Source organism: Coregonus lavaretus (assembly GCF_964263955.1).
Source record: "Coregonus lavaretus genome assembly, chromosome: 6".
Lineage (NCBI taxonomy): Eukaryota > Metazoa > Chordata > Actinopteri > Salmoniformes > Salmonidae > Coregonus > Coregonus lavaretus.
In genome coordinates this window covers 60,772,794-60,799,511 of record NC_139993.1, presented here as the reverse complement: position 1 = coordinate 60,799,511, position 26,718 = coordinate 60,772,794, and positions in this window count along the sequence as shown.

The window sequence follows — 26,718 nt, the reverse complement described above, 5'->3', positions numbered from 1 at the left end:
TCTCTCCATCCCTCTCCCCCCTCTCTCTCTCTCTCTCTCTCTCTCTCTCTCTCTCTCTCTCTCTCTCTCTCTCTCTCTCTCTCTCTCTCTCTCTCTCTCTCTCTCCATCCAGCTGAGAAAGGTGGTAGATATGTGTATTAACCCCGACCCAGAGAAGAGGGCTGACATCATGAATGTGTATGATATCGCCAAACACATGCATGGCCAGACGCAGCTGGGCAGCTAAGTCTTCCCCGAAGACACACTACGACCTGCACTCCTCTCCTCTCCTCCTCTCCTCTCCTCCTCTCTTCCCTCACCTCCACAGAAGGACAGGCAGACTCGATCTTGTCTTTCACACAATCATGTATTCAGAAGTTCAGTTGTTCAGAGGTCTCTGTAATGTTAGGTGGTTTTGTTAGGAGAATGAGTGCTGTCTGTATGTGCCAGATATGTCCTCTCTCTATTCCCATTCAGCTTAAGATTGCTGCAGCTAAGACACTTTACATGTTCTATTGGGCCCGGCCCTGCCCTGCCCTGCCTGCCTGGCCTGGCCCTGCCCTGCCCTGCCCTGCCTTGCCTGCCCTGCCTGGCCCTGGGGTGATGGAGGAGGACTTTCAGATGATTAGGATCTCAAGTTAGAATTGAACCCTTAGTAGTGTAGTCTGCTGATTCCTGTGTTCCTGATGTCATTAAGTAGAAATAGCAGCATATGTACTGTCTACATACGGACACAGCCTGTGTCCCAGAGGAATCTGCAATATGAATGTTGAGTGTTGTATTGTTCGTTTTTAATAACAGAATATACTGTTAGATGTAGATTATCTGTAGATCTGAAATATCTAGATCGAAACAAAAATCCAGACGTTAAGAAGAAGATATCAAGTGTTTAGAAATATAGTTAAATGTTGCCGTGTTGCACTTTTTACCCCGGTACTGACAGGGTGGTGTGGTGAATGTATCTAGGAGGGTTATGTCTTTTATCCCAAAGAGCAGGGTAGCAGTGGAGAGAGAGAGAGAGAGAGAGAGAGAGGAGAGAGAGAGAGAGAGAGAGAGAGAGAGAGAGAGAGAGAGAGAGAGACGAGAGAGAGAGAGAGAGAGAGAGAACGAGAGAGAGAGAGAGAGAGAGAGAGAGAGAGAGAGAGAGAGAGAGAGAGAGAGAGAGAGAGAGAGAGAGAGAGAGAGAGAGAGAGAGAGAACTAGGGAAGAGGTAGGTAGAGGTAGAGAGATGTTGCAAGTTAACAGTGAGGTTATACATGTATGAACTTGGTTGAATGTAATAATAATGTTACAATTACAAATATAAAAGCTTTAATTATTATTATTTTTTTTTTGTACATTTTGTTCATTTAGCCGACGCTCTTATCCAGAGCAATTAGGGTGAAGGTGCCTTGTTCAAGGGCACAATAAAGATTTTTCACGTAGTCGGCTCTGGGATTCGAACCAGCGACCTTTCGGTTACTGGCCCAACGCTCTTAACCGCTAGCCTACCTGTCACCCATTTTTCTGGGTGGTCCATGACGAGAAACAAAATGCAAAGTGAAGTGCCTAGTGATAGTTAATTGGTTCTAACTAACTCTCTGAACAACCAACCAAACCAAAGACCAGTCCTCTATTTTATACTTGTAAAAACTCTTAGACTTAGGAGTAGGCTTACCACCGATTTCAAATGGGATAGCTAGCAGTCACCTATTTGGTTTAGTTTAGTTTTTTGTGTGTGTTTTGGGGTTTTTTGGGTGGTAGGGGGGTGGGGGGGTGGGGGAGTGATTATGTTCACACATCAAATCACCTTAGTGTGGATGTCTTGTTGTTTTGATTGGGGAAATGAACAACAGTGATAGAATGCAGGAGGTACAGGATATTACACAACTTGCTGATCATCTCATTTGTTTAACTCACTATGTCCCACCAACTGATTGGCTGGTATATTCCAGTTCTATGTCCCACCCACTAATTGGCTGGTATATTCCAGTTCTATGTCCCACCCACTGATTGGCTGGTATATTCCAGTTCTATGTCCCACCCACTGATTGGCTGGTATATTCCAGTAATCAATAATGACCTTCTATCAGAACAACAATTGCCTTATTAATAATGACCTGCTATCAAAATGGCTTTTACTCCCGTCATCATCTTATGGTCAGGGTTGGGTAGGTTACTTTCTAAATGTAATCCATCACTCCCCAACCCTGCTTATGGTAAACGTTGCTAAGATGATACCAGATAAAATGTTATTTATTTGATCAGATAATGGTTAAGAGGATTGTCACTGTATTCAAGTATTGTTTAATATTTATTTTTGAATGTTTTACAGTGAGGGAAAAAAGTATTTGATCCCCTGCTGATTTTGTACGTTTGCCCACTGACAAAGAAATGATCAGTCTATAATTTTAATGGTAGGTTCATTTGAACAGTGAGAGACAGAATAACAACAAAAAAATCCAGAAAAACACATGTCAAAAATGTTATACATTGATTTGCATTTTAATGAGGGAAATAAGTATTTGACCCCCTCTCAATCAGAAAGATTTCTGGCTCCCAGGTGTCTTTTGTTCAGGTAACGAGCTGAGATTAGGAGCACACTCTTAAAGGGAGTGCTCCTAATCTCAGTTTGTTACCTGTATAAAAGACACCTGTCCACAGAAGCAATCAATCAATCAGATTCCAAACTCTCCACCATGGCCAAGAACAAAGAGCTCTCCAAGGATCTCAGGGACAAGATTGTAGACCTACACAAGGCTGGAATGGGCTACAAGACCATCGCCAAGCAGCTTGGTGAGAAGGTGACAACAGTTGGTGCGATTATTCGCAAATGGAAGAAACACATATACAGGGCCGTCTGAAGTTTGCCAATGAACATCTGAATGATTCAGAGGAGAACTGGGTGAAAGTGTTGTGGTCAGATGAGACCAAAATCGAGCTCTTTGGCATCAACTCAACTCGCCGTGTTTGGAGGAGGAGGAATGCTGCCTATGACCCCAAGAACACCATCCCCACCGTCAAACATGGAGGTGGAAACATTATGCTTTGGGGGGGTTTTTCTGCTAAGGGGACAGTACAACTTCACCGCATCAAAGGGACGATGGATGGGGCCATGTACCGTCAAATCTTGGGTGAGAACCTCCTTCCCTCAGCCAGGGCATTGAAAATGGGTCGTGGGTGGGTATTCCAGCATGACAATGACCCAAAATGCACGGCCAAGGCAACAAAGGAGTGGCTCAAGAAGAAGCACATTAAGGTCCTGGAGTGGCCTAGCCAGTCTCCAGACCTTAATCCCATAGAAAATCTGTGGAGGGAGCGGAACGTTCGAGTTGCCAAACGTCAGCCTCGAAACCTTAATGACTTGGAGAATATCTGCAAAGAGGAGTGAAACAAAATCCCTCCTGAGATGTGTGCAAACCTGGTGGCCAACTACAAGAAACGTCTGACCTCTGTGATTGCCAACAAGGGTTTTGCCACCAAGTACTAAGTCATGTTTTGCAGAGGGGTCAAATACTTATTTCCCTCATTAAAATGCAAAACAATTTATACCATTTTTGACATGCGTTTTTCTGGATTTTTTTGTTGTTATTCTGGCTCTCACTGTTCAAATAAACCTACCATTAAAATTATAGACTGATCATGTCTTTGTCAGTGGGCAAACGTACAAAATCAGCAGGGGATCAAATACTTTTTCCCCTCACTGTATGTTATAAAGCATAATTTCTATCACTTCTTTCTGCTATTATTTTGGTAAAGCAGGACAGAATTTATTCATATTGAAGAAGATGCAATAATGTATTTGCCTTAAAGAAGATAATGTATATCGTCGTATGGAAGAAAAGCACCAAGGCTCTTTTTTAGTGCTTGTTAAGGGTACACACACACACACACACACACACACACACACACAGTGTTAGATGGCTCCCAGGGGCGATAACTAGGGTTGGGCTGTTTCCAGATTTTCATATCGTCATACCGTCCTTCTCTCATCCCGGGATTTACAGTATTACTGGCTTTAGTACACAAGAGGGCGGCAAAAAACCCAGCAAAAAATACCATTTGGTATCTGTTAACAGAATGCTAACAAAATTAGCGCAAGTAATGGCACATTTCCATGGAGGCTGCTAGCTAAATATGCTAATGAGCGCAAAGACAGGCAATCCGGCTCATAAAGTTATACATATATAGGAGCTACCGAATGTCATTTTAGGTGAGTTTGGACATTTACAAGTGAATGTGAATGAGAGACATTGTGCAAATGAACCAAGTTTTGACGCACGCTCATCTAAAGGAAGAACAGTACTGGCTCTGAAGCAGCATGTACAGTCATGGTCAAAAGTATTGGTCTTCACAAAGTTTGCTGCTTCAGTGTTTTTAGAAAGTTTTTGTCAGATGTTACTATGGTATACTGAAGTATAATTACAAGCATTCCATAAGTGTCAAAGGCTTTTATTGACAATTTCATTAAGTTTATGCAAAGAGTCAATATTTGCAGTGGTGACCCTTCTTTTTCAAGACCTCTGCAATCCGCCCTGGCATGCTGTCAATTAACTTCTGGGCCACATCCTGACTGATGGCACACCATTCTTGCATAATCAATGCGATTAAGGTCTGGGGAGTTTCCTGGCCATGGACCTAAAATGTCGATGTTTTGACCCCGAGCCACTTAGTTATCACTTTTGCCTTATGGCAAGGCGCTCCGTCATGCTGGAAAAGGCATTGTTCGTCACCAAACTGTTATTGGATGGTTGGGAGAAGTTGGTCTCGGAGGATGTGTTGGTACCATTCTTTATTCATGGCTGTGTTCTTCGGCAAAATTGTGAGTGAGCCCACTCCCTTGGCTGAGAAGCAACCCCACACATGAATGGTCTCAGGATGCTTTACTGTTGGCATGACACAGGACTGATGGTAGCGCTCACCTTGTCTTCTCCGGACAAGCTTTTTTCGGATGGCCCAAACAATCGGAAAGGGGATTCATCAGAGAAAATGACTTTACCCCAGTCCTCAGCAGTCCAATCCCTGTACCTTTTGCAGAATATCAGTCTGTCCCTGATGTTTTTCCTGGAGAGAAGTGGCTTCCTCGCTGCCCTTCTTGACACCAGGCCATCCTCCAAAAGTCTTTGCCTCACTGTGCGTGCAGATGCACTCACACCTGCCTGCTGCCATTCCTGAGCAAGCTCTGCACTGGTGGTGCCCCGATCCCACAGCTGAATCAACTTTAGTCCTGGCGCTTGCTGGACTTTCTTGGGCGCCCTGAAGCCTTCTTCACAACAATTGAACCTCTCTCCTTGAAGTTCTTGATGATCCGATAAATGGTTGATTTAGGTGCAATCTTACTAGCAGCAATATCCTTGCCTGTGAAGCCCTTTTTGTGCAAAGCAATGATGACGGCACGTGTTTCCTTGCAGGTAACCATGGTTAACAGAGGATGAAAAATGATTTCAAGCACCACCCTCCTTTTAAAGCTTCCAGTCTGTTATTCTAACTCAATCAGCATGACAGAGTGATCTCCAGCCTTGTCCTCATCAACTCTCACACCTGTGTTAACGAGAGAATCACTGACATGATGTCAGCTGATCCTTTTGTGGCAGGTCTGAAATGCAGTGGAAATGTTTTTGGGGGATTAAGTTCATTTTCATGGCAAAGAGGGACTTTGCAATTCATCTGATCACTCTTCATAACATTCTGGAGTATATGCAAATTGCCATCATAAAAACTGAGGCAGCAGACTTTGTGAAAATTAATATTTGTGTAATTCTCAAAACTTTGGACCACGACTGTATACACCCTGTGTCTGTGTGGAGTCTGGAGTTGCTAGGGCAACGGGCCTGCCTGCTCTGCTTGGAGAAGAGGGGGGAGGAGCAGACGGACTGAGAGGAGAAACAATGCAATGAAACCAGGATATCAGCAGCTGTTCTAATAACTCATCCAACGGGCTTTGACTTCTCAAACACGGCAGAAAGCTTACACAATGAGTACGTTTACCTGCATATTAATAATTCAATATTAAACTGATTATGGCAAAGGCCGAGTATGGCATTAGTCATGTAAACACTTTGCTTATCTTAATCGGCGTAAGCATACGCCCATTAAAACACCTGGTTTTCTGAGTAATCTTTTGAATTATTAATCGGCGTTCCAGCAGAGTATTTGATCTGTGCATGTGCCAGCACTGGGTAGCGCAAGCCTCCCTCTTATGCGCGAGTGGAAGAGTGAAGTGAGTTCTGAAAAACGGAAAGTATAAATAGTTTTCACATACAAACTTTATATCGTCTGCTAAATGACGTAAATGAAATATATGTCCGAACTCAGAATCAAAATCTTCGCAAAAATAACATGGTCACTGTGGTAAAAGGTTTATTTTGATTGCCGATTTTCTGCATTTATCAGCATTTACATTGGGGAAAAAAAGTATTTAGTCAGCCACCAATTGTGCAAGTTCTCCCGCTTAAAAAGATGAGAGAGGCCTGTAATTTTCATCATAGGTACACGTCAACTATGACAGACAAAATGAGGAAAAGAAAATCCAGAAAATCACATTGTAGGATTTTTTATGAATTTATTTGCAAATTATGGTGGAAAATAAGTATTTGGTCAATAACAAAAGTTTCTCAATACTTTGTTATATACCCTTTGTTGGCAATGACACAGGTCAAACGTTTTCTGTAAGTCTTCACAAGGTTTTCACATACTGTTGCTGGTATTTTGGCCCATTCCTCCATGCAGATCTCCTCTAGAGCAGTGATGTTTTGGGGCTGTCGCTGAGCAACACGGACTTTCAACTCCCTCCAAAGATTTTCTATGGGGTTGAGATCTGTAGACTGGCTAGGCCACTCCAGGACCTTGAAATGCTTCTTACGAAGCCACTCCTTCGTTGCCGGGCGGTGTGTTTGGGATCATTGTCATGCTGAAAGACCCAGCCACGTTTCATCTTCAATGCCCTTGCTGATGGAAGGAGGTTTTCACTCAAAATCTCACGAAACATGGCCCCATTCATTCTTTCCTTTACACGGATCAGTCGTCCTGGTCCCTTTGCAGAAAAACAGCCCCAAAGCATGATGTTTCCACCCCCATGCTTCACAGTAGGTATGGTGTTCTTTGTATGCAACTCAGCTCTCTGCAGGTCATTCACTAGGTCCCCCCGTGTGGTTCTGGGATTTTTGCTCACCGTTCTTGTGATAATTTTGACCCCACGGGGTGAGATCTTGCGTGGAGCCCCAGATCGAGGGAGATTATCAGTGGTCTTGTATGTCTTCCATTTCCTAACAATTGCTCCCACAGTTGATTTCTTCAAACCAAGCTGCTTACGTATTGCAGATTCAGTCTTCCCAGCCTGGTGCAGGTCTACAATTTTGTTTCTGGTGTCCTTTGACAGCTCTTTGGTGTTGGCCATAGTGGAGTTTGGAGTGTGACTGTTTGAGGTTGTGGACAGTTGTCTTTTATACTGATAACAAGTTCAAACAGGTCCCATTAATACAGGTAACGAGTGGAGGACAGAGGAGCCTCTTAAAGAAGAAGTTACAGGTCTGTGAGAGCCAGAAATCTTGCTTGTTTGTAGGTGACCAAATACTTATTTTCCACCATAATTTGCAAATAAATTAATAAAAAATCCTACAATGTGATTTTCTGGAAAAAAAATTCTCAATTTGTCTGTCATAGTTGACGTGTACCTATGATGAAAATTACAGGCCTCTCTCATCTTTTTAAGTGGGAGAACTTGCACTTGCACGTGCTTTGTCTGCTAACTGAATGCAATAAAGTGTTTTTGAATTTCTTTTGGAACATTGTCTGGATAATAACCTGATGTGTCTCTCCACACTTCCTTTAGAAAGAGGATAGATCTCAGAGAATCTCACACCGTGTTCAGACTTTCTTTCAGTGTATGCCTGTGTGACTACCAATCACTCATCAAATCCCATCACGTTCTTTATATGCTCGTCAGTCACTTCAACCCATTGGTTCACCTAACAGACTGATATATTTCTGTACAAGGCAGCTAGCTATTCTCTGTGTTCTTTGAGTAAATGATGAGTGTTGTCTGTAAGCATCGTTAGCGTGTACACTACATGAACAAAAGTATGTGGACACCTGCTCGTCGAACATCTCATTCCAAAATCATGGGCATTAATATGGAGTCGGTCCACCCTTTGCTGCTATAACAGCCTCCACTCTTCTGGGAAGGCTTTCCACTAGATGTTGGAATGTTGCTGCGGGGACCTACTTCCATTCAGCCACAAGAGCATTAGTGAGGTCGGGCACTGATGTTGGGCGACTAGGCCTGGCTCGCAGTCCGCGTTACAATTCATCCCAAAGGTGTTCGATGGGGTTTAGGCCAGTCAAGTTCTTCCACACCGATCTTGACAAACCATTTCTGTATGGAACTCGCATTGTGCATGGGGGCATTGTCATGCTGAAACAGGAACGGTCCTTCCCCAAACTGTTGCCACAAAGTTGGAAGCACAGAATCGTCTAGAATGTCATTGTATGCTGCAGCGTTAAGATTTCCCTTCACTGGAACTAAGGGACCTAGCCTGAACCATTATTCCTCCTCCACCAAACTTTACTGTTGGCACTATGCATTGGGGCAGGTAGCGTTCTCCTGGCATCCGCCAAACCGAGATTCGTCGCTCGGACTGCCAGATGGTGAAGCATGATTCATCACTCCAGAGAATGCTTTTCCACTGCTCCAATGGCGGCAAGCTTTACACCACTCCAGCCGACGCTTGGCATTGCGCATAGTGATCTTAGGCTTGTGTGCGGCTGCTCGGCCATGGAAACCCATTTCATGATGCTCCCGACTAACAGTTCTTGTGCTGACGTTGATTCCAGAGGCAGTTTGGAACTCAGTTGTGAGTGTTGCAACTGAGGAGAGATGATTGTTACGCGCTTCAGCACTCGGTGGTCCTGTTCTGTGAGATTGTGTGGTCTACCACTTCGCAGCTGAGCCGTTGTTGCTCCTAGATGTTTAGTTTCCACTTCAATAATAACAGCACTTACAGTTGACCGGGGCAGCTCTAGCAGGGCAGAAATTTGACAAACTGACTTGTTGTAAAGGTGGCATCCTATGACGGTGACGCGTTGAAAGTCACTGAGCTCTTCATTAAGGCCATTCTACTGCCAATGTTTGTCTATGGAGATTGCATGGGTGTGGGCTCGATTTTATACACCTGTCTGCAACTGGTGTGGCTGAAATATCAAAATCCACTCATTTGAAGGGGTGTCCATATACATTTGTATATATAGTGTATGAGGCTATTAACGAGATGTTTTTGTGTCTACTACCGTTGGCCTTCGAGACCTCCCCCTCCCTCCCTCCCTTCCTCCCTCAAGTCCTCCCCCACCTCCCCTATTGAGATCTCCATCTCTCCTGCATCCATCCCTGTCCTCCCCACCCCCCTCAAGATCTCTATCTTACCCACTGAGTCCTCCCCTGTCCTCCTCCTCTGCACCTCCCCTGTCCTCCTCCTCCTCCCCTGCTCCTTCTCCCCCCACCTCCCTTGTTCTCCTCCTCCCCCCACCTCCCTTGTCCTCCTCCTCCCCTGTCCTCCTCCTCCCCCCACCTCCCTTGTCCTCCTCCCCTGTCCTTCTTCTCTCCCCACTTCCCCTATCCTCCCCTGTGTCATGTCTCTCCCTTGTGGCCAGACAGCAGCAGCAGGGAGCCCCCCCCCCCCCCCCCCCCCCCCTCTCGCTCTCACTGGCTCTCACTCTCTCTCTGTAATCAACTCACCAGGGACCACAGTTCAACCTCATCATGGCAAAATGGCTCCCAGGGAACCACTAACTAACACAGTCAAAACAAACATGTGTAAACAGGTGGAATTGATACTGGGGTTGTTTCTGTGTTTCACAGCTCTAATCAGAGCCATAGAAATATGGGGAAATTGGGCATTCACCATAAAAACAAACAGGTTTTTTTTTGTCCTCTGTAGCTCAGTTGGTAGAGCATTGCACTTGCAATGCCAGGAAAGTGGGTATGATTCCTGTGACCACCCATACGTAAAACATTTATGCACACATGACTAAGTCGCTTTGGATAAAGTGTCTGCTAAATATTATTATTGTAGATTTTGTTACACCATATGACATATTGAATAGATTGTGTAGATGTTGACTATTGTATACCCCACAGTTCATTGGGAGTGTTTAGTTGAACCATAGAGAATGATAGAGGACTCTTCTGTGTGTCTGTCCCATTAAGGCGTCTGTGAGAGCACGGGTAGCACCATTGAGGCCATCTCCATTTTCTTCTACTACTTCTATGAGTTGGTAAACAAACTGAAAGTGTGCACACTGCCACCTGGATGTTGTTGTTTGAACAGGTTATTGTCTGGAGGCTAACCTGACTTCTCAGAGAATCTCACACATTGTTCAGACATCATTCTTTCAGTGCATGTCTGTGACTGTACAAATCACTCATCAAATACTTTCACATTCTTTATATGCTCCTCAGTTAAACTGTACCTTCAACCATGTGTGTTCAACCATTGTGGTCCTCTGTAGCTCAATTGGTAGAGCATGGCGCTTGTAATGCCAGGGTAGTGGGTTCGATCCCCGGGACCACCCCTACGTAAAAATGTATGCGCCCATGACTGTAAGTCGCTTATTAATATTAATGTGTTCACCTAACATTAGACATATCTATTTCTGTAAATGCAGCTAGCTATTCTTTGAGTAAATGATGGGTGTTGTCTGTAAGCATCGTTAGCGTGTATGAGGCTATTAACGAGATGTTTCTGTGTCTACTACCGTTTACCTTCGAGACCTACCCCCACGAGTCCTCCCCCACCCTCCGTCCCTCTCTCTCTCTCTCTTTCTCTCTCTCTCTGTAATGAACTCCCCAGGGACCACAGTTCAACCTCATCATGGCAAAATGGCTCCCAGGGAACCACTAACTAACACAGTCAATATAAAACTAAGTTTATTTTGTCCTCTGTAGCTCAGTTGATAGAGCATTGCACTTGCAAGGCTCCTGGGACCAGTCTGCTTTATACATGTCTGTCTGACTGCTAAATGAAACAGTTGGCTATTTTAAAAATGGACACCCATAACCCTGTCTAGCATCTATGGATTTTCAAATTCAATCAATCAACATGAACATTCATAGCACACATAGCTTTGACCATAGAATGAAGTATTAAGAATTTGACCCCCACTCTACCCTCTCTCTATTTTCCTCAGACAGAGATTGAGAGGTAGACCAGATGCAGGAATAGAGAGATAAGATGATAGATAGATGAACAGACAGAAAGACAGAGTTTAGGTGTTTTTAAACTTGTGTTTACCAGCCAATTCACTGGACGGCTTCCTCGTGTCCGTCTCTGAATCCACCTCCATCTATCAGCCGGAAGCATCGTTCATCGATTCCCCCCCATCTCTCTCTCTCAGCTCCCATCTCTCTCTCTGCCCCCTTCTCTCTGTCAGCTCCCCTCTCAGCTCCCATCTCTCTCTCAGCTCCCATCTCTCTCTCAGCTCCCATCTCTCTCTCAGCTCCCATCCCTCTCTCAGCTCCCATCTCTCTCTCATCTTCCATCTCTCTCTCATCTCCCGTCTCTCTCATCTTCTATCTCTCTCTATCAGCTCCCATCTCTCTCTCATCTTCCATCTCTCTCTCAGCTCCCGTCTCTCTCTCATCTTCCAACTCTCTCTCAGCTCCCATCTCTCTCTTAGCTCCAATCTCTCTCTCAGCTCCCATCTCTCTCTCATATTCCATCTCTCTCAGCTCCCATCTCTCTCATCTCCCATCTCTCTCTCATCTCCCATCTCTCTCTCAGCTCCCATCTCTCTCTCATCTTCCACCTCTCTCTCAGCTCCCGTCTCTCTCTCATCTTCCAACTCTCTCAGCTCCCATCTCTCATCTTCCATCTCTTTCTCAGCTCCCATCTCTCTCTCAGCCCCATCTCTCTCTCAGCTCCCATGACTCTCTCAGCTCCCATCGCTCTCTCAGCTCCCACCTCTCTCTCAGCTCCCACCTCTCAGCCCCCATCTTTCAGCTCCCATCTCTCAGCTCCCATCTCTCTCTCAGCCCCCATCTCTCTCTCAGATCCCATCTCTCTCTCAGCCCCATCTCTCTCTCAGCTCCCATCTCTCTCTCAGCCCCCATCTCTCTCTCAGCTCCCATCTCTCAGCCCCATCTCTCTCTCAGCTCCCATCTCTCTCTCAGCCCAATCTCTCTTTTTGCTCCCATCTTTCTCTCAGCCCCCTTCTCTCTCTCAGCCTCCATCTCTCTCTCAGCTCCCATCTCTCTCTCAGCCCCATCTCTCTCTCAGCTCCCATCTCTCTCTCTCAGCTCCCATCTCTCTCTCAGCCCCATCTCTCTCTCAGCCCCCATCTCTCTCTCAGCCCCCATTTCTCTCTCAGCTCCCATCTCTCTCTCTCAGCCCCCATCTCTCTCAGCCCCATCGCTCTCTCAGCTCCCATCTCTCTCTCAGCCCCCATCTCTCAGCTCCCATCTCTCTCTCAGCTCCCATCTCTCTCTCTCTCAGCTCCCATCTCTCTCTCAGCTCCCATCTCTCTCTCAGCTCCCATCTCTCTCTCAGCCCTCTTTTCTCTCTCAGCCTCCATCTCTCTCTCAGCTCCCATCTCTCTCACAGCTCCCATCTCTCTCTCAGCCCCACCTCTCTCTCACACCCCATCTCTCTCTCAGCCCCACCTCTCTCTCACACCCCATCTCTCTCTCAGCTCCCATCTCTCTCTCAGCCCCCATCTCTCTTTCAGCTCCCATCTCTCTTTCAGCTCCCATCTCTCAGCTCCCATCTCTCTCTCAGCCCCCATCTCTCTCTCAGCCCCCATCTCTCTATCAGCTCCCATCTCTCTCTGTTCCCATCTCTCTCTCAGCCCCCATCTCTCTCAGCCCCCATCTCTCTCAGCTCCTGTCTCTCTCTCAGCTCCCATCTCTCTCTCAGCCCCCATCTCTCTCTCAGCTCCCATCTCTCTCTCAGCTCCCATCTCTCAGCCCCCATCTCTCTCTCAGCTCCCATCTCTCTCTCTCAGCCCCCATCTCTCTCTCAGCTCCCATCTCTCTCTCTCAGCTCCCATTTGTCTGGCTCAGCCCCATCTCTCTCTCCTCCCCCATCTCTCTCTCAGCTCCCATCTCTCTCTCAGCTCCCGTCTCTCTCTCAGCTCCCGTCTCTCTCTCAGCCCCCATCTCTCATCTCTCTCTCAGCTCCCATATCTCTCTCAGCTCCCGTCTCTCTCTCAGCCCCCATCTCTCTCTCAGCTCCCATCTCTCTCTCAGCCCCATGTCTCTCTCAGCTCCCATCTCTCCTTCAGCCCCAACTCTCTCACAGCTCCCATCTCTCTCTCAGCCCCACCTCTATCTCACATCCCATCTCTCTCTCAGGTCCCATCTCTCTCAGCCCCATCTCTCTTTCAGCTCCCATCTCTCTCTCAGCCCCCATCTCTCAGCTCCCATCTCTCTCTCAGCCCCCATCTCTCAGCTCCCATCTCTCTCTCAGCCCCCATCTCAATCTCAGCTCCCATCTCTCTCTCAGTTCCCATCTCTCTCTCAGCCCCCATCTCTCTCTCAGCCCCCATCTCTCTCAGCCCCCATCTCTCTCTCAGCTCCCGTCACTCTCTCAGCTCCTGTCTCTCTCTCAGCTCCCATCTCTCTCTCAACCCCCATCTCTCTCAGCTCTCATCTCTCAGCCCCCATCTCTCAGCTCCCATCTCTCTCTCAGCTCCCATCTCTCTCTCAGCCCCCATCTCTCTCTCAGCCCCCATCTCTCTCAGCCCCCATCTCTCTCAGCTCCTGTCTCTCTCTCAGCTCCCGTCTCTCTCTCAGCTCCCATCTCTCTCTCAGCCCCCATCTCTCTCTCAGCTCCCATCTCTCTCTCAGCTCCCATCTCTCAGCCCCCATCTCTCTCTCAGCTCCCATCTCGCTCTCAGCCCCCATCTCTCTCTCAGCTCCCATCTCTCTCTCTCTCAGCTCCCATTTGTCTGGCTCAGCCCCATCTCTCTCTCCTCCCCCATCTCTCTCTCAGCTCCCATCTCTCTCTCAGCTCCCCTCTCTCTCTCAGCTCCCGTCTCTCTCTCAGCCCCCATCTCTCATCTCTCTCTCAGCTCCCATATCTCTCTCAGCTCCCGTCTCTCTCTCAGCCCCCATCTCTCTCTCAGCTCCCATCTCTCTCTCAGCCCCATGTCTCTCTCAGCTCCCATCTCTCCTTCAGCCCCAACTCTCTCACAGCTCCCATCTCTCTCTCAGCCCCACCTCTATCTCACATCCCATCTCTCTCTCAGCTCCCATCTCTCTCTCAGCCCCCATCTCTCTTTCAGCTCCCATCTATCTCTCAGCCCCCATCTCTCAGCTCCCATCTCTCTCTCAGCCCCCATCTCTCAGCTCCCATCTCTCTCTCAGCTCCCATCTCTCTCTCAGCTCCCATCTTTCTCTCAGCCCCCTTCTCTCTCTCAGCCCCCATCTCTCTCTCAGCCCCCATCTCTCTATCAGCTCCCATCTCTCTCTGTTCCCATCTCTCTCTCAGCCCCCATCTCTCTCAGCCCCCATCTCTCTCAGCTCCTGTCTCTCTCTCAGCTCCCATCTCTCTCTCAGCCCCCATCTCTCTCTCAGCTCCCATCTCTCTCTCAGCTCCCATCTCTCAGCCCCCATCTCTCTCTCAGCTCCCATCTCTCTCTCAGCCCCCATCTCTCTCTCAGCTCCCATCTCTCTCTCTCAGCTCCCATTTGTCTGGCTCAGCCCCATCTCTCTCTCCTCCCCCATCTCTCTCTCAGCTCCCATCTCTCTCTCAGCTCCCGTCTCTCTCTCAGCTCCCGTCTCTCTCTCAGCCCCCATCTCTCATCTCTCTCTCAGCTCCCATATCTCTCTCAGCTCCCGTCTCTCTCTCAGCCCCCATCTCTCTCTCAGCTCCCATCTCTCTCTCAGCCCCATGTCTCTCTCAGCTCCCATCTCTCCTTCAGCCCCAACTCTCTCACAGCTCCCATCTCTCTCTCAGCCCCACCTCTATCTCACATCCCATCTCTCTCTCAGCTCCCATCTCTCTCAGCCCCCATCTCTCTTTCAGCTCCCATCTCTCTCTCAGCCCCCATCTCTCAGCTCCCATCTCTCTCTCAGCCCCCATCTCTCAGCTCCCATTTCTCTCTCAGCCCCCATCTCAATCTCAGCTCCCATCTCTCTCTCAGTTCCCATCTCTCTCTCAGCCCCCATCTCTCTCTCAGCCCCCATCTCTCTCAGCCCCCATCTCTCTCTCAGCTCCCGTCTCTCTCTCAGCTCCTGTCTCTCTCTCAGCTCCCATCTCTCTCTCAACCCCCATCTCTCTCAGCTCTCATCTCTCAGCCCCCATCTCTCAGCTCCCATCTCTCTCTCAGCTCCCATCTCTCTCTCAGCCCCCATCTCTCTCTCAGCCCCCATCTCTCTCAGCCCCCAACTCTCTCAGCTCCTGTCTCTCTCTCAGCTCCCGTCTCTCTCTCAGCTCCCATCTCTCTCTCAGCCCCCATCTCTCTCTCAGCTCCCATCTCTCTCTCAGCTCCCATCTCTCAGCCCCCATCTCTCTCTCAGCTCCCATCTCTCTCTCAGCCCCCATCTCTCTCTCAGCTCCCATCTCTCTCTCTCAGCTCCCATTTGTCTGGCTCAGCCCCATCTCTCTCTCCTCCCCCATCTCTCTCTCAGCTCCCATCTCTCTCTCAGCTCCCCTCTCTCTCTCAGCTCCCGTCTCTCTCTCAGCCCCCATCTCTCATCTCTCTCTCAGCTCCCATATCTCTCTCAGCTCCCGTCTCTCTCTCAGCCCCCATCTCTCTCTCAGCTCCCATCTCTCTCTCAGCCCCATGTCTCTCTCAGCTCCCATCTCTCCTTCAGCCCCAACTCTCTCACAGCTCCCATCTCTCTCTCAGCCCCACCTCTATCTCACATCCCATCTCTCTCTCAGCTCCCATCTCTCTCTCAGCCCCCATCTCTCTTTCAGCTCCCATCTATCTCTCAGCCCCCATCTCTCAGCTCCCATCTCTCTCTCAGCCCCCATCTCTCAGCTCCCATCTCTCTCTCAGCTCCCATCTCTCTCTCAGCTCCCATCTTTCTCTCAGCCCCCTTCTCTCTCTCAGCCTCCATCTCTCTCTCAGCTCCCATCTCTCTCTCTCTCAGCTCCCATCTCTCTCTCAGCTCCCATCTCTCTCTCAGCCCTCTTTTCTCTCTCAGCCTCCATCTCTCTCTCAGCTCCCATCTCTCTCTCAGCCCCCATCTCTCAGCTCCCATCTCTCTCACAGCTCCCATCTCTCTCTCAGCCCCACCTCTCTCTCACACCCCATCTCTCTCTCAGCTCCCATCTCTCTCTCAGCCCCCATCTCTCTTTCAGCTCCCATCTCTCAGCCCCCATCTCTCTATCAGCTCCCATCTCTCTCTCAGCCCCCATCTCTCTATCAGCTCCCATCTCTCTCTGTTCCCATCTCTCTCTCAGCCCCCATCTCTCTCAGCCCCCATCTCTCTCAGCTCCTGTCTCTCTCTCAGCTCCCGTCTCTCTCTCAGCTCCCATCTCTCTCTCAGCCCCCATCTCTCTCTCAGCTCCCATCTCTCTCTCAGCTCCCATCTCTCAGCCCCCATCTCTCTCTCAGCTCCCATCTCTCTCTCATCCCCCATCTCTCTCTCAGCTCCCATCTCTCTCTCTCAGCTCCCATTTGTCTGGCTCAGCCCCATCTCTCTCTCCTCCCCCATCTCTCATCTCTCTCTCAGCTCCCGTCTCTCTCTCAGCTCCCGTCTCTCTCTCAGCCCCCATCTCTCATCTCTCTCTCAGCTCCCATATCTCTCTCAGCTCCCGTCTCTCTCTCAGCCCCCATCTCTCTCTCAGCTCCCATCTCTCTCTCAGCCCCATGTCTCTCTCAGCTCCCATCTCTCCTTCAGCCCCAACTCTCTCACAGCTCCCATCTCTCTCTCAGCCCCACCTCTATCTCACATCCCATCTCTCTCTCAGCTCCCATCTCTCTCAGCCCCCATCTCTCTTTCAGCTCCCATCTCTCTCTCAGCCCCCATCTCTCAGCTCCCATCTCTCTCTCAGCCCCCATCTCTCAGCTCCCATCTCTCTCTCAGCCCCCATCTCAATCTCAGCTCCCATCTCTCTCTCAGTTCCCATCTCTCTCTCAGCCCCCATCTCTCTCTCAGCCCCCATCTCTCTCAGCCCCCATCTCTCTCTCAGCTCCCGTCTCTCTCTCAGCTCCTGTCTCTCTCTCAGCTCCCATCTCTCTCTCAACCCCCATCTCTCTCAGCTCTCATCTCTCAGCCCCCATCTCTCAGCTCCCATCTCTCTCTCAGCTCCCATCTCTCTCTCAGCCCCCATCTCTCTCTCAGCCCCCATCTCTCTCAGCCCCCATCTCTCTCAGCTCCTGTCTCTCTCTCAGCTCCCGTCTCTCTCTCAGCTCCCATCTCTCTCTCAGCCCCCATCTCTCTCTCAGCTCCCATCTCTCTCTCAGCTCCCATCTCTCAGCCCCCATCTCTCTCTCAGCTCCCATCTCTCTCTCAGCCCCCATCTCTCTCTCAGCTCCCATCTCTCTCTCTCAGCTCCCATTTGTCTGGCTCAGCCCCATCTCTCTCTCATCCCCCATCTCTCTCTCAGCTCCCATCTCTCTCTCAGCTCCCCTCTCTCTCTCAGCTCCCGTCTCTCTCTCAGCCCCCATCTCTCATCTCTCTCTCAGCTCCCATATCTCTCTCAGCTCCCGTCTCTCTCTCAGCCCCCATCTCTCTCTCAGCTCCCATCTCTCTCTCAGCCCCATGTCTCTCTCAGCTCCCATCTCTCCTTCAGCCCCAACTCTCTCACAGCTCCCATCTCTCTCTCAGCCCCACCTCTATCTCACATCCCATCTCTCTCTCAGCTCCCATCTCTCTCTCAGCCCCATCTCTCTTTCAGCTCCCATCTATCTCTCAGCCCCCATCTCTCAGCTCCCATCTCTCTCTCAGCCCCCATCTCTCAGCTCCCATCTCTCTCTCAGCCCCCATCTCAATCTCAGCTCCCATCTCTCTCTCAGTTCCCATCTCTCTCTCAGCCCCATCTCTCTCTCAGCCCCCATCTCTCTCTCAGCCCCCATCTCTCTCAGCCCCCAACTCTCTCTCAGCTCCCGTCTCTCTCTCAGCTCCTGTCTCTCTCTCAGCTCCCATCTCTCTCTCAACCCCCATCTCTCTCAGCTCTCATCTCTCAGCCCACATCTCTCAGCTCCCATCTCTCTCTCAGCTCCCATCTCTCTCTCAGCCCCCATCTCTCTCTCAGCTCCCATCTCTCTCTCAGCCCCATCTCTCTCTCAGCTCCCATCTCTCAGCCCCCATCTCTCAGCTCCCATCTCGCTCTCTCAGCTCCCATTTGTCTCTCTCAGCCCCCATCTCTTTCTCATCCCCCATCTCTCTCTCAGCTCCCGTCTCTCTCTCAGCTCCCATCTCTCATCTCTCTCTCAGCTCCCGTCTCTCTCTCAGCTCCTGTCTCTCATCTCTCTCTCAGCTCCCATATCTCTCTCAGCTCCCGTCTTTCTCTCAGCCCCAATCTCTCTCTCAGCTCCCATCTCTCTCTCAGCCCCAATTCTCTCACAGCTCCCATCTCTCTCTCAGCCCCCATCTCTCTCTCAGCCCCCATCTCTCTCTCAGCCCCATCTCTCTCTCAGCCCCCATCTCTCAGCTCCCATCTCTCTCTTAGCCCCATCTCTCTCTCAGCTCCCATCTCTGTCTCAGCCCCCATCGCTCTCTCAGCTCCCATCTCTCTCAGCTCCCATTGCTCTCTCAGCTCCCATCTCTCTCTCAGCTCCCATCTCTCTCTCAGCTCCCATCTTTCTCTCAGCCCCCTTCTCTCTCTCAGCCTCCATCTCTCTCTCAGTTCCCATCTCTCTCTCAGCCCCAATCTTTCTCTCAGCCCCATCACTCTCTCTGCTCCCATCTCTCTCTCTGCTCCCATCTCTCTCTCACATCCCATCTCTCTCAGCTCCCATCTCTCTCTCAGCCCCCATCTCTCTCAGCTCCCATCTATCTCTCATCTCCCATCTATCTCTCAGCCCCCATCTCACTCTCAGCCCCCATCTCTCTCTCAGCTCCCATCTCTCTCTCAGCTCCCATCTCTCAGCTCCCATCTCCCTCTCAGCCCCCATCTCTCTCAGCTCCCATCTCTCAGCTCCTATCTCTCTCTCAGCTCCCATCTCTCAGCTCCCATCTTTCTCTCAGCTTCCATCTCTCTCTCAGCCCCCATCTCTCAGTTCCCATCTCTCTCTCAGCTCCCATCTCTCACTGAGCTCCATCTCTCTCTCAGCTCCCATGTCTTAGCTCCCATCTCTCTCTCAGCTCCCATCTCTCTCTCAGCTCCCATCGCTCTCTCAGCTCCCATCTCTCTCTCAGCTCCCATCTCTCTCTCAGGTCCCATCTCTCTCTCAGGTCCCATCTCTCTCTCAGCTCCCATCTCTCTCTCAGCCCCCATCTCACTCTCAGCACCCATCTCTCCCAGCCCCATCTCTCTTTCAGCTCCCATCTCTCTCTCAGCTCCCATCTCTCACTGAGCTCCATCTCTCTCTCAGCTCCCATGTCTTAGCTCCCATCTCTCTCTCAGCTCCCATCTCTCTCTCAGCTCCCATCGCTCTCTCAGCTCCCATCTCTCTCTCAGCCCCCACCCCCCCCCCCCAACTCCCATCTCTCTCTCAGCTCCCATCTCTCTCTCAGCCCCCATCTCTCTCTCAGCTCCCATCTCTCAGCCCCCATCTCTCTCTCAGCTCCCATCTCTCTCTCAGCTCCCATCTCTCTCTCAGTTCCCATCTCTCTCTCAGCTCCCATCTCTCTCTCAGCTCCCATCTCTCTCTCAGTTCCCATCTCTCTCTCAGCTCCCATCTCTCTCTCAGCTCCCATCTCTCTCTCAGTTCCCATCTCTCTCTCAGCTCCCATCTCTCTCTCAGCTCCCAGCTCTCTCTCAGCTCCCATCTCTCTCTCAGCTCCCATCTCTCTCTCAGCTCCCATCTCTCTCTCAGTTCCCATCTCTCTCTCAGCTCCCATCTCTCTCTCAGCTCCCATCTCTCTCTCAGCCCCCATCTCTCTCTCAGCTCCCATCTCTCTCTCAGCTCCCATCTCTCTCTCAACCCCCATCTCTCTCTCAGCTCCCATCTCTCTCTCAGCTCCCATCTCTCTCTCAGCTCCCATCTCTCAGCTCCCATCTCCTGTAGCTCAATTGGTAGAGCATGGCGCTTGTAACGCCAGGGTAGTGGGTTCGATCCCCGGGACCACTCATTCGTAAAAATGTATGCACACATGACTGTAAGTCGCTTTGGATAAAAGCGTCTGCTAAATGGCATATTATTATATTATCGCTCTCTCAGCCCCCATCTCTCTCTCAGCCCCCATCTCACTCTCAGCACCCATCTCTCTCAGCCCCATCTCTCTCTCAGCTCCCATCTCTCTCTCAGCTCCCATCTCTCTCTCAGCTCCCATCTCTCTCTCAGCTCCCATCTCTCACTGAGCTCCAGCTCTCTCTCAGCTCCCACTTCTTAGCTCCCATCTCTCTCTCAGCTCCCATCTCTCTCTCAGCTCCCATCTCTCTCAGCTCCCATCTTTCTCTCAGCCCCCTTTTCTCTCTCAGCCTCCATCTCTCTCTCAGCTCCCATCTCTCTCTCAGCTCCCAACTCCCTCTCAGCTCCCATCTCTCTCAGCTCCCATCTCTCTCTCAGCCCCCATCTCTCTCTCACATCACATCTCTCTCTCAGTTCCCTTCTCTCTCTCAGCCCCCATCTCTCTCTCACATCCCATCTCTCTCTCAGCTCCCATCTCTCTCTCAGCCCCCATCTCTCTTTCAGCTCCCATCTCTCAGCCCCCATCTCTCCCTCAGCCCCCATCTCTCTCTCAGCTCCCATCTCTCAGCCCCCATCTCTCTCTCAGCCCCCATCTCTCTCTCAGCTCCCATCTCTCTCTCAGACCCCATCTCTCTTTCAGCTCCCATCTCTCTCTCAGCTCCTGTCTCTCTCTCAGCTCCCGTCGCTCTCTCAGCCTCTATCTCTCTCTCAGCCCCCATCTCTCTCTCAGCTCCCATCTCTCAGCCCCCATCTCTCAGCTCCCATCTCTCTCTCAGCCTCCATCTCTCTCTCAGCTCCCATCTCTCTCTCATCCCCCATCTCTCTCTCAGCCCCCATCTCTCTCTCATCCCCCATCTCTCTCTCAGCTCCCATCTCTCTCAGCCCCATCTCTCTCAGCCCCATCTCTCTCTCAGCTCCCATCTCTCTCAGCTCCCATCTCTCTCTCAGCCCCCATCTCTCTCAGCTCCCATCTATCTCTCATCTCCCATCTATCTCTCAGCCCCCATCTCACTCTCAGCCCCCATCTCTCTCTCAGCTCCCATCTCTCTCTCAGCTCCCATCTCTCAGCTCCCATCTCCCTCTCAGCCCCCATCTCTCTCAGCTCCCATCTCTCAGCTCCTATCTCTCTCTCAGCTCCCATCTCTCAGCTCCCATCTTTCTCTCAGCTTCCATCTCTCTCTCAGCCCCCATCTCTCAGTTCCCATCTCTCTCTCAGCTCCCATCTCTCACTGAGCTCCATCTCTCTCTCAGCTCCCATGTCTTAGCTCCCATCTCTCTCTCAGCTCCCATCTCTCTCTCAGCTCCCATCGCTCTCTCAGCTCCCATCTCTCTCTCAGCTCCCATCTCTCTCTCAGGTCCCATCTCTCTCTCAGGTCCCATCTCTCTCTCAGCTCCCATCTCTCTCTCAGCCCCCATCTCACTCTCAGCACCCATCTCTCCCAGCCCCATCTCTCTTTCAGCTCCCATCTCTCTCTCAGCTCCCATCTCTCACTGAGCTCCATCTCTCTCTCAGCTCCCATGTCTTAGCTCCCATCTCTCTCTCAGCTCCCATCTCTCTCTCAGCTCCCATCGCTCTCTCAGCTCCCATCTCTCTCTCAGCCCCCACCCCCCCCCCCCCAACTCCCATCTCTCTCTCAGCTCCCATCTCTCTCTCAGCCCCCATCTCTCTCTCAGCTCCCATCTCTCAGCCCCCATCTCTCTCTCAGCTCCCATCTCTCTCTCAGCTCCCATCTCTCTCTCAGTTCCCATCTCTCTCTCAGCTCCCATCTCTCTCTCAGCTCCCATCTCTCTCTCAGTTCCCATCTCTCTCTCAGCTCCCATCTCTCTCTCAGCTCCCATCTCTCTCTCAGTTCCCATCTCTCTCTCAGCTCCCATCTCTCTCTCAGCTCCCAGCTCTCTCTCAGCTCCCATCTCTCTCTCAGCTCCCATCTCTCTCTCAGCTCCCATCTCTCTCTCAGTTCCCATCTCTCTCTCAGCTCCCATCTCTCTCTCAGCTCCCATCTCTCTCTCAGCCCCCATCTCTCTCTCAGCTCCCATCTCTCTCTCAGCTCCCATCTCTCTCTCAACCCCCATCTCTCTCTCAGCTCCCATCTCTCTCTCAGCTCCCATCTCTCTCTCAGCTCCCATCTCTCAGCTCCCATCTCCTGTAGCTCAATTGGTAGAGCATGGCGCTTGTAACGCCAGGGTAGTGGGTTCGATCCCCGGGACCACTCATTCGTAAAAATGTATGCACACATGACTGTAAGTCGCTTTGGATAAAAGCGTCTGCTAAATGGCATATTATTATATTATCGCTCTCTCAGCCCCCATCTCTCTCTCAGCCCCCATCTCACTCTCAGCACCCATCTCTCTCAGCCCCATCTCTCTCTCAGCTCCCATCTCTCTCTCAGCTCCCATCTCTCTCTCAGCTCCCATCTCTCTCTCAGCTCCCATCTCTCACTGAGCTCCAGCTCTCTCTCAGCTCCCACTTCTTAGCTCCCATCTCTCTCTCAGCTCCCATCTCTCTCTCAGCTCCCATCTCTCTCAGCTCCCATCTTTCTCTCAGCCCCCTTTTCTCTCTCAGCCTCCATCTCTCTCTCAGCTCCCATCTCTCTCTCAGCTCCCAACTCCCTCTCAGCTCCCATCTCTCTCAGCTCCCATCTCTCTCTCAGCCCCCATCTCTCTCTCACATCACATCTCTCTCTCAGTTCCCTTCTCTCTCTCAGCCCCCATCTCTCTCTCACATCCCATCTCTCTCTCAGCTCCCATCTCTCTCTCAGCCCCCATCTCTCTTTCAGCTCCCATCTCTCAGCCCCCATCTCTCCCTCAGCCCCCATCTCTCTCTCAGCTCCCATCTCTCAGCCCCCATCTCTCTCTCAGCCCCCATCTCTCTCTCAGCTCCCATCTCTCTCTCAGACCCCATCTCTCTTTCAGCTCCCATCTCTCTCTCAGCTCCTGTCTCTCTCTCAGCTCCCGTCGCTCTCTCAGCCTCTATCTCTCTCTCAGCCCCCATCTCTCTCTCAGCTCCCATCTCTCAGCCCCCATCTCTCAGCTCCCATCTCTCTCTCAGCCTCCATCTCTCTCTCAGCTCCCATCTCTCTCTCATCCCCCATCTCTCTCTCAGCCCCCATCTCTCTCTCATCCCCCATCTCTCTCTCAGCTCCCATCTCTCTCAGCCCCATCTCTCTCAGCCCCATCTCTCTCTCAGCTCCCATCTCTCTCAGCTCCCATCTCTCTCTCAGCTCCTATCTCTCAGCCCCATCTCTCAGCTCCCATCTCTCAGCTCCCATCTCTCTCTCAGCTCCCATCTCTGTCTCAGCCCTCATCTCTCTCTCAGTTCCCATCTCTCTCTCAGCTCCCATCTCTCAGCCCCCATCTCTCTCTCAGCTCCCATCTCTCTCTCAGCTCCCATCTCTCATCAGCTTCCTCTCTTTGAATATTAATAGTATCATTTCAGTGTTTACAACTCTGTATTGGCAAGGTTTGATTTAAAGTTTTACCAGTTTATTCTCTCTCCACTGTATTAAATGTTACTGACTGTTCATATATAGTGTGTGTGTGTGTGTGTGTGTGTGTGTCTTGTGAAATACACAGCTTTTCTCTCATCATTTTGTCCCAGGTGGACGAGGAAAGGTTCTGGAGAATGTCGAATTGAGGCCTTTTTTCTGTTTTCTGAAGTCTGAAATATCAATAGTGTGTTTGCACATTTGAAATAGCTTGTGGCGCATGCTTGGCAAACAAAACTTCAAACATATTAGTTTGCTAGAAGAACAGATTCACCAGGGACTGTCTCCAACCTCCAGAACCCTTGTTTATGATTTAAAAGCTGTTATTGTTAAAGGGTGTTTCTTGATATTTCTGAAGGAACTTGTATAAACTATAAACAGGTTCAACTTAAAATTAGAAGGTTTCTGTAGGTCTCAGTGCTCTAAAGGGCAGAGAGAGAGACAAGACAGACAGTGTTTTGAGCCACTGTAACATCCCTCCTTTAACTGATACGCTGCATAGCCCAGATTGCAGCTGGTGTCACTCCCGAACACTAACATTCGCACGCACACACACACACACACTCACACACACACACACACACACACACACAGTGACTGCCTGTCCTTAATCTATTATGGTCAGTCCAGCGCAGAGGGAGCACAGTAAAGTACAAGCAGCCCGCAGCGAGCTGAGCCAAACTAAAAAGCCAAATACCTCTCTAAAACGGTCAGGGGTTTTAAAAGGCACAAAGGCACGCACAGCCTGGTGCAGAAGCAATGCCAAGATTTATAGAACGCTGGGCCAGTAAACGGAACTCGGAAGCATCAGCGGAGCCTTCCGGAACGGGCGTTTTCACAAACTGTAACTATTGGAAAGAAATGCTGTGTTAAAGAGGTTGAAAAGAAACCTGATCCACAGAGTCTCCACCCCCCAACACAGCTGGTTTCACTTCCTGGGGGAGACTTTACTCACGCCACCCCCACTTCCTGTTGATCAGTCAGGAGAGACCGTAAATCTAAGATGAGGACATCATTGATGTTTGGGATGTGGTTTTCTGTTTGGCTTTCGATGGAGGTAACTTCGACAATACGGATTGAATCAAGCCCTTACTATAATACGCGTTCTGACAAATCAGGATAAAATTTACGTTTTTGATTTAATCTCTGGCCTATATGTTAATCCAGTTTCAGGATGTCTTGTGACTAATGTCATGTGTCCATTATACTGGGTCTGGTGGGTCCTGTGGCGTTGGTTATTACCATCAGGCAGTTTTACAGCCTCCTAAGCCTCCCATATTTCAGCCTGTACGCTAGACTTCCTAAAGGATTTCCTTCACTGTCACCGTCACATGTGTCTGGGTCTAGTAAAATAAGCACTCAGCTCATAAACTGGCCAATGAGCCGACCCCAAATAGCCACTTCTGCCAGCCTGACTGACAGAAGCCCTAAAGAGACGCGTTCAAAGATGGAGGGACGCTAGTCAGAGGGAGAGCGAGGAGGCAGACAAAGGCTACATCTACCAGAACCATTGACTGTAATGTGCTTTTGTTGTCTTTACTTTTCTCCTCTGAAGGAACAACAGAGCTTTTTTTTGTCAGCCTCATGTTGAAGTATGTTGCTTTCTCTCACTCTATTTCTATAAGGTAACGCACAACAAACCTGCTGCGTTCTCTGTCTACCTACCTTCCCAGCGTCCTGCTTTAGTACCCCATCTCCCACCGTGTGTGTGTGTGTGTGTGTGTGTGTGTGTGTGTACACCCTGTCTCCCGCGGTCTGCGTGCTGCAACGCTGTTCTGGTCTCCAGTAAACCAAACCACTACCAGATGCACACACAGGGCCTAGGCTGAGCTGAGCATACAGTCACAGCTGCTCTCTCTGTGTGTGTGTGTGTGTGTGTGTGTGTGTGTGTGTGTGTGTGTGTGTGTGTGTGTCTCTGTGTGTGTGTGTGTGTGTGTGTGTGTGTGTGTGTGTGTGTGTGTGTGTGTGTGTGTGTGTGTGTGTGTGTGTGTGTGTGTGTGTGTGTGTGTGTGTGTGTGTGTGTGTGTGTGTGTGTGTGTGTGTGTGTGTGTGTGTGTGTGTGTGCGTGCGTGCGTGCGTGCGTGCGTGCGTGCGTGCGTGCGTGCGTGCGTGCGTGTTTGCGCGTGCGTGCGTGTTTGCGTGTGTGTGTGTGTGCGCGCGTGCGTGCGTGTTTGCGCGTGCGTGCGTGTTTGCGTGTGTGTGTGTGTGCGCGTGCGTGTATGCATGTGTGAGTAAAATGAAGTTGCCATTAGCCGCTGATCTAAGGTCAGTTTTACGTTTTTCACCCTGATGATAAAAACATAATTTGGCGTAGGGTAAGCTGATCCTAGATCTGTACTTAAGGGCAACCTGTAGTGATTTATAGAGCTGCCACTGCATCATAGACATTCTTGTGTACATTACAGGGGACCAGAGCTCTGTGTGCCAAACGCCGCTGCGCTCCCTGCTTCCTCTATTCCCACGCTTTCCTCTGTACTGCCAACTGGGAACATACATACCTCCCCCCAAACCTCCCCATTCACATCATTATGAGAATAATAGTCCCAACTCTCTCTTTCATGATTTCTTGATGTGTAGTAGGCCTACTGTATGTAAAACTTGTGGTGTACTTGTTACTATATGTTAGCTAAGTATTCTCATGTATAGTCGTTACATTGTCCGTCCATCATTTGGGTTAGCCAGTCGGGTAAACAACTGTTATGAGAATATAAGATGAAGATGAATACAGTAGGTAAGAGGTACGAGGTAGGGAGTTCTACTCTCCTGTCCTTGACTGTTATCAGAGCTGAAGGATTATCAAAGCACACATTCTTCAGCAGAGAGACTGAAAACTCTTTGATACTCCTGTCCAAAAGGCTCAGAGCTAGCGATACCGCCAGGTGTGTGTGTGTGTGTTTGTGTATGCGTGCGTCTCTGTGTGTGTGTGTGTGTGCGTGTGACTGACAGGAGGGGAGAGCGCAGGGCAGCAGGACCCTCTGTTTTCCAGCTAACACCTTGTTTACCAGAGTCAGAGGGGGGTAGAGACCAGAGAGCC